The following is a 7,470-nucleotide window of genomic DNA, read 5'->3' as shown; positions in this document are numbered from 1 at the left end:
TGTGTTGAAGCAAAGAGGGAAGAGTACAAGTTCTTAGGTGACTGCAGATCAAATGTTGGTAGAAGAATGGAGATGTAAGAGGCGTAGTTGAGGCAGTACTTTGGAGGAATAGAGATGCGGAGGCAAGTGTGACGAGAAGGCCCACTTGGTACGGAGTACAGGAGTCCGAGTGCGATGTGGACAGAGAAGAGAGTCTATATGGGAAAGCACTTAACCTGTGTCGCTGGTAGACCAAATGTGATGATGTGGTCGACCATGCATCCTCTGAAGTGTGTGGCACCCCTAGTGGACCGGTGAATGAGGCAGTGGTGGCGGATATACTAGATGAGAGGTAGCCCACTACGGTTCGGGGAAGGGGAAACATCTCCTAGGGCAGGGTGCCGGGCGTTGAAGTCCCCCTCCTCCCCCAAGTAGATCATACCATGAGACGTGGGTACAGGGGATGGCAGAGGGATTGGTTTTTCCTGCAGCAGAGTAAACATTGCAGATATCCCATTGCCTATGGATATCTCAAAGAGTTGAAATGTTGTGTCATCACCGATACAACAGCGCAAATGTTGATGGGGGACGGAGGAATGAATGTAACTTAGAAGGCCATCCCTGAGATGATAGGCATACGAGACGTAGCATGAGAGCGGGGGTGCCTCTGTCCCAGGATCGTGGCAGCCAACAAAAACTTCTTGTATGAATATAGCTTGTAGTTGGTGTCGGCCTACATGGGTCTTGAGGGCAGTAATTTTTGGAAAATTGTTGATACCACAGTTATTCCAAATGATGATGTGAAGTTTCATCTCGTTGGCAAAGTCTGCCTTTGGTTTAGAGGCGGCTGGTGGAAATGATGACGTGGCCGCACCCTAAACGTGTGCCGTTATGGTTTGATAAGTTTTTTTTTTTTTTTTTTTTTTTTAACTTACGAACAACCTGGTGAGGGCCTCCATTTTTTCAGAGAAGGTGGTCACAATGATGATGACAATTTGTTAGGATTCGGCAAGCGAGGCTAGGGTCCTCTCAGTGGAGGCTTACTGTATAGCGAGACTGTCGATGTGATTTCTATTGCGGCAAAGCGTGTTGTAATTGCTGTGCAATGTGCCGTTAGGCTGGCAACGGCCTCGCGGAGGGCAATCACTTACGGCGAGTCAGGCAGTTTTGAAGGTGTCAGCAGTGGGATGGCTCTTGGGTATGACCGAGAGGGTGGTAGTGGCGCGTCTGTAGTCTGGGAGGTGCCCACCCGAACGCGCTTTGTACTGTACATCTGTGCCATACACTCTCCCCAGGTTCGGGACAGCGGGTGCATTTGCAGATGGGTGAATTTGGAGTTGGACTGGAAAGCTGGTCCACTGTAGAAGCATCATTAGTGTTGGTGGGTTGAGAGGGAGTGCGATGTAAGCAAGTACGGGAGAGGTGAATGCCTGCACACCAGCCACACTTATCAATGGGAGCAGAAAAATACCGAAATATGTGTCCCACACTCTAGTATTGCATTTGAAGCACCAAGGCTGTTCATCTTTCATCCTTCGAAACTCGCACAATGGTTGGTAAGGAAGGAAGCTGATATGATGTTCTGTAGGCGCTGGTTAGGGGAGGCTCCAGACGATAACAAGGCGGTTGATGGGTGGTCCATGTTTATAGAAGCACAGCACGCTGTACACGCCCGGATTTTTATTTATTTATTCATTTTTTTTTCTTTTTATTTATTATCTATTTAATTTATTTATTTATTGATCTATTTATTAATTTTATTTTATTCTATTATTTATTTATTTATTTATTTATCTATTTGTTTATTTATTTATCTATTTATCTATTTATTGATCTATTTATTTATTTATTTATTTAGTAATTATTTATTTATTTGTTTATTTATTTATTTAATTAATTGTTTATTTATTCATTTATTTATTTATTTATCTATATATCTAATCATTTATTTATTTATTTATTTATTTATTTATTTATTTATTTATTTATTTATTTATTTATTTATTTATTTATTCATTCATTTATTTATTTATTTATTTATTTATCTATTTTTGCTTGGGACGGGTCAACGCCGACATGGTAGCGGGTGATGAGATACGTAGGGAATTTACCTGGTCTATCGATCGAGTACTAAATATCGAGCTTCATGGATAAGAAATTACCATTTCTGGCACTCTCAATGATCATTTATTTATTTATTTATTTATTTATTTATTTATCTATTTTTGCTTGGGACGGGTCAACGCCGACATGGTAGCGGGTGATGAGATACGTAGGGAATTTACCTGGTCTATCGATCGAGTACTAAATATCGAGCTTCATGGATAAGAAATTACCATTTCTGGCACTCTCAATGATATCGGTACGTCTATGTGAAATATATACATACCGAGAGGTGACAGCAAACACTTTTACTTCTGCTAACTCCGGACTGAGCCTGAATGACTTGGTAATTTCATCAAGTCAGGGAAGTTTCGTATTCACGGTCGAGTTCTCACGGAAGATAAGCTTAACATAAGTAGTTCTGGGATCGAAAGCAGGGGAGGTATTGGAAACTAGGAGAGGAGAAATGTGAGTGAGAGGATAAGGGTGGAGATAAGATTGAGTTACCGTAAACATTGAGTTGGGAGTTCTCGTCGTGCCTGAACGAATTATAACCTGGAGAGTAGGATTTGCTCGTGTTTGAATTTTGGTCCGCACGTCGTTTGGTGGCCGTGGTGATAGTGGTTTGGGTGTGGGTGGAAGTGGGTGGCGGCATTGGAAGCGGCGATGGAGGCGGCTACATGAGGCTGTAGTGGACACTACGGTGGTGGCTGCGGTGGCAGTGGTTATAGTAGTGACTGTGGTGGCGACGGTGATGGGCGGGATACCAGAGAGCAGTGGCTGCCACGGTGTGGTGCCATGTTCTTCGTGCATTGCCAATGAAGGCCAATATTGCTTAGTGATGTCCTCGTCGTCACTGAGAATGAGGTCGACATCAATATCGATGAGGGTGGCAGGTCCAGAATAACCATACTGCCCCAGCAATATGACACAATAAAAGCGATTGGAGCTAGTGGGGGTGCAATGACGTGGGTATAACGTTAGGTCACATCATACTTCTCGTACTGCACATGCACACAGAGGCGGAGCACTGGGCAGGGTTTTTGTTGCCAAGAATTATTCTTTTTCTTATGGCAAATAATGACTAGAACCTGTAGCCCACAAAACTACTTATACCACAACAGTGACGACTGGTGTTAAATTTCGTGCTCAGCTAAAGCTAGAATACGGTAGCTCGATAAATCTATAATTTCTTCGACGTAGTAACAGGTCAGTTGCAGATTTGCTTACATTCAGAATCAGCAATGACCAATCAGTGAGAGAAAGAAAATGAGAAAGAGAGAAAGGTATGGCTGGGGAAAGGGGTATAGATCAATGGTGAGCCTGAGAAGTAGAGGAAGAAGGAAGGAGAGAGAGAGAGAGAGAGAGAGAGAGAGAGAGAGAGAGAGAGAAAGAGAGAGAGAAGTTTGCAATTGTGACGTGGTAGGTGAAGAGCAGGCATGTGAATAATGGAATGCTAAGAGACCTTTAATAAGCAGAGGACTCAGGATGTGTTGTTTGATTATATATATATATATATATATATATATATATATATATATATATATATATTCTGTTAAAAACGACAGCAAAAGAATTATTAATTAGTTTTTTCCGTGAGCTCTCAAGCTTGCGAAAAGTAGATTTTTGGTAGGGGGAAAGGGAGTAAATCAAATTTCCAAAATTCATAGGAAACACAAAAGTTATAATAAACACAAAAGTGCAGAACACATCAAACACAATACAAGAAAAGAATACAAGAAATACAGCAAAAAACAAAATACAAGCACAACAAATTAGATATCAAGACGTTTCGCAGATCTTTCTGCATCCTCAGTTGAAGTGAAAAGAAAGGGAAAGGCTGCATATTTTAAATGAAATGGGAAGCACGGGGAGAAGTCACCGTGTTGCAACAGGGGGAAGTCACACGCAGGACCACGAACACTGGGAGAGATCACAAGTTGGCGGAAATGGTACTCGGGGAGGTCACTCCCGGGTTCGGCGCCAATCTGCTTCTCAGTCTTTGGGAACGACGTATGGTAGGAAGTTCTTCCCTTTCGCGGGGAATGGGGAGCCTCTGTGGATGAGACCCCGATGTCTTGGGATTGTCCATCTGGCTCCTCCGAACAGGTTTCATGCTAGGGAGGAGGGCGAAGTCATTTACCTGCCTATTAATGGCAGGTTGCAGCTCCTTTATCCAGATGGCTTCCAAGATAGCCAAGCGCTGTGGGTCCTCTTCTTTTGCCACAACTTCGGTGTTTTTTACCATAGTCTCCCTATCGAGGTGGCGTCGATGCTGGGTCCAGTGGTGTTGCTTGGGTCCTCCGTGTTGCAAGTGCATGGTGATTCTTCTAGATAATGTGGTGGTCGTCCTTCCCACGTAGACTGAAAGGGGCGTGCAGTCCTCCTCTGGGCATGTGTATTTATATACTACGTAGGATTGACGAACCTCCTGGGGTTCTGGAGCGGGGTTGTTTCTTAAAAGTAGAGAAGAGGTCTTTCTACTTTTGTAAAAGATTGTGAAGGACAATTTATCACTTTCTTTTTTGGGGACAACATTTCTATAGATTATGTTCTTTATAATCTTTTCATCCTCCTTGTATTTGGTAGACATGCAAGCTTTGTAGAACACCTTAATTGCGGTCCCTTCGTGTCCTACTGTAGTCGGTCGTGTTTGTTTATACCAATTATCGATCACTCTGCGAAGATTGGCTTGGACCTCGTGATTCGTGTAACCATTGTTGATAAGGAGTTGGTGGACCCGATCAAACTCTTTTTGAGTGTCACTCCAAGAAGAACAGTGGCTGAGGGCTCTTCTGAAAAAGGCGCTAATGGTGGCGTCTTTGCACCTCTGAGGACACTCGCTCTCTCCATTCATGCACAGTCCGGGATTGGTTTCTTTGACGTAGACACTATAAGAAAAAGAAGGACAATTAGTCTGCTTGAGTAGGACGTCCAGGAAGGGGAGGGAACCCCTTTCATCGTGTTCTACGGTGAAGTTAAGTCCCGACACCTCCATGAACTTCCCCCTCAATTTATCAATTTCAGAAAGGGAGTCAGTTTTTACAAATATATCATCTATATATCTGCAATAAAGGCTAGGTTTTTCAATTTGACTAAAAATAAATTCCTCTACAGTTCCCATGAAAATATTGGCAAACAGAACACCAAGGGGGGATCCCATGGCAACTCCATCAATTTGGCGGTAGAGTGTCCCACGGGGAGAGTGGAATGGGGCTTCTTTAGTGCAAAATTGAAGCAGGGTCCGGAGGTGTTCTTCAAGGATGTTAAGTCCGGGGGCTGGTCCGCTTCTGTAAACTTTGTCGCATATGAAATCTATCGTTCTATCCACAGGGACATTGGTGAACAGAGATTCAGCATCCAGCGAAGCTATGAATCCCTGGCTGGGAGCGTCTTTCACCAGTTCTATGAACTCGTGAGAAGATGCCAGGCTGAATCTGCTGGGGACAAAAGGGGTTAAAAGTTCATTAAGTTTTTTCGCTAACTGATATGTAGGAGTAGGTATCTGGCTGATAATGGGTCTAAGAGGGTTGTTGGGTTTATGCGTCTTAACATTGCCATAACAATAACCAGGTTTATACTCGCCGGACAATTTACAGAATTGTTCTGTTTGCCAATTTTTTCATGGGAACTGTAGAGGAATTTATTTTTAGTCAAATTGAAAAACCTAGCCTTTATTGCAGATATATAGATGATATATTTGTAAAAACTGACTCCCTTTCTGAAATTGATAAATTGAGGGGGAAGTTCATGGAGGTGTCGGGACTTAACTTCACCGTAGAACACGATGAAAGGGGTTCCCTCCCCTTCCTGGACGTCCTACTCAAGCAGACTAATTGTCCTTCTTTTTCTTATAGTGTCTACGTCAAAGAAACCAATCCCGGACTGTGCATGAATGGAGAGAGCGAGTGTCCTCAGAGGTACAAAGACGCCACCATTAGCGCCTTTTTCAGAAGAGCCCTCAGCCACTGTTCTTCTTGGAGTGACACTCAAAAAAGAGTTTGATCGGGTCCACCAACTCCTTATCAACAATGGTTACACGAATCACGAGGTCCAAGCCAATCTTCGCAGAGTGATCGATAATTGGTATAAACAAACACGACCGACTACAGTAGGACACGAAGGGACCGCAATTAAGGTGTTCTACAAAGCTTGCATGTCTACCAAATACAAGGAGGATGAAAAGATTATAAAGAACATAATCTATAGAAATGTTGTCCCCAAAAAAGAAAGTGATAAATTGTCCTTCACAATCTTTTACAAAAGTAGAAAGACCTCTTCTCTACTTTTAAGAAACAACCCCGCTCCAGAACCCCAGGAGGTTCGTCAATCCTACGTAGTATATAAATACACATGCCCAGAGGAGGACTGCACGCCCCTTTCAGTCTACGTGGGAAGGACGACCACCACATTATCTAGAAGAATCACCATGCACTTGCAACACGGAGGACCCAAGCAACACCACTGGACCCAGCATCGACGCCACCTCGATAGGGAGACTATGGTAAAAAACACCGAAGTTGTGGCAAAAGAAGAGGACCCACAGCGCTTGGCTATCTTGGAAGCCATCTGGATAAAGGAGCTGCAACCTGCCATTAATAGGCAGGTAAATGACTTCGCCCTCCTCCCTAGCATGAAACCTGTTCGGAGGAGCCAGATGGACAATCCCAAGACATCGGGGTCTCCTCCACAGAGGCTCCCCATTCCCCGCGAAAGGGAAGAACTTCCTACCATACGTCGTTCCCAAAGACTGAGAAGCAGATTGGCGCCGAACCCGGGAGTGACCTCCCCGAGTACCATTTCCGCCAACTTGTGATCTCTCCCAGTGTTCGTGGTCCTGCGTGTGACTTCCCCCTGTTGCAACACGGTGACTTCTCCCCGTGCTTCCCATTTCATTTAAAATATGCAGCCTTTCCCTTTCTTTTCACTTCAACTGAGGATGCAGAAAGATCTGCGAAACGTCTTGATATCTAATTTGTTGTGCTTGTATTTTGTTTTTTGCTGTATTTCTTGTATTCTTTTCTTGTATTGTGTTTGATGTGTTCTGCACTTTTGTGTTTATTATAACTTTTGTGTTTCCTATGAATTTTGGAAATTTGATTTACTCCCTTTCCCCCTACCAAAAATCTACTTTTCGCAAGCTTGAGAGCTCACGGAAAAAACTAATTAATAATTCTTTTGCTGTCGTTTTTAACAGAATATGCCTCAGACAGAATCTCCTGCCACGCTTCACCAATATATATATATATATATATATATATACATATATATATTTATATATGTATATATACATATATATATGTATATATATATGTATAAATATATATGTATATATATATATATATATATATATATATATATACATATGAATAGAATCACCAGTGAAGG

This window comes from Oratosquilla oratoria, chromosome 35 (genome assembly GCF_046742065.1).
Source record: "Oratosquilla oratoria isolate Oo_2021 chromosome 35, ASM4674206v1, whole genome shotgun sequence".
In the NCBI taxonomy this organism is placed as follows: Eukaryota; Metazoa; Arthropoda; class Malacostraca; order Stomatopoda; family Squillidae; genus Oratosquilla; species Oratosquilla oratoria.
The sequence above is the reverse complement of the archived record's forward strand: the minus strand, read 5'-3'. Positions refer to the sequence as shown.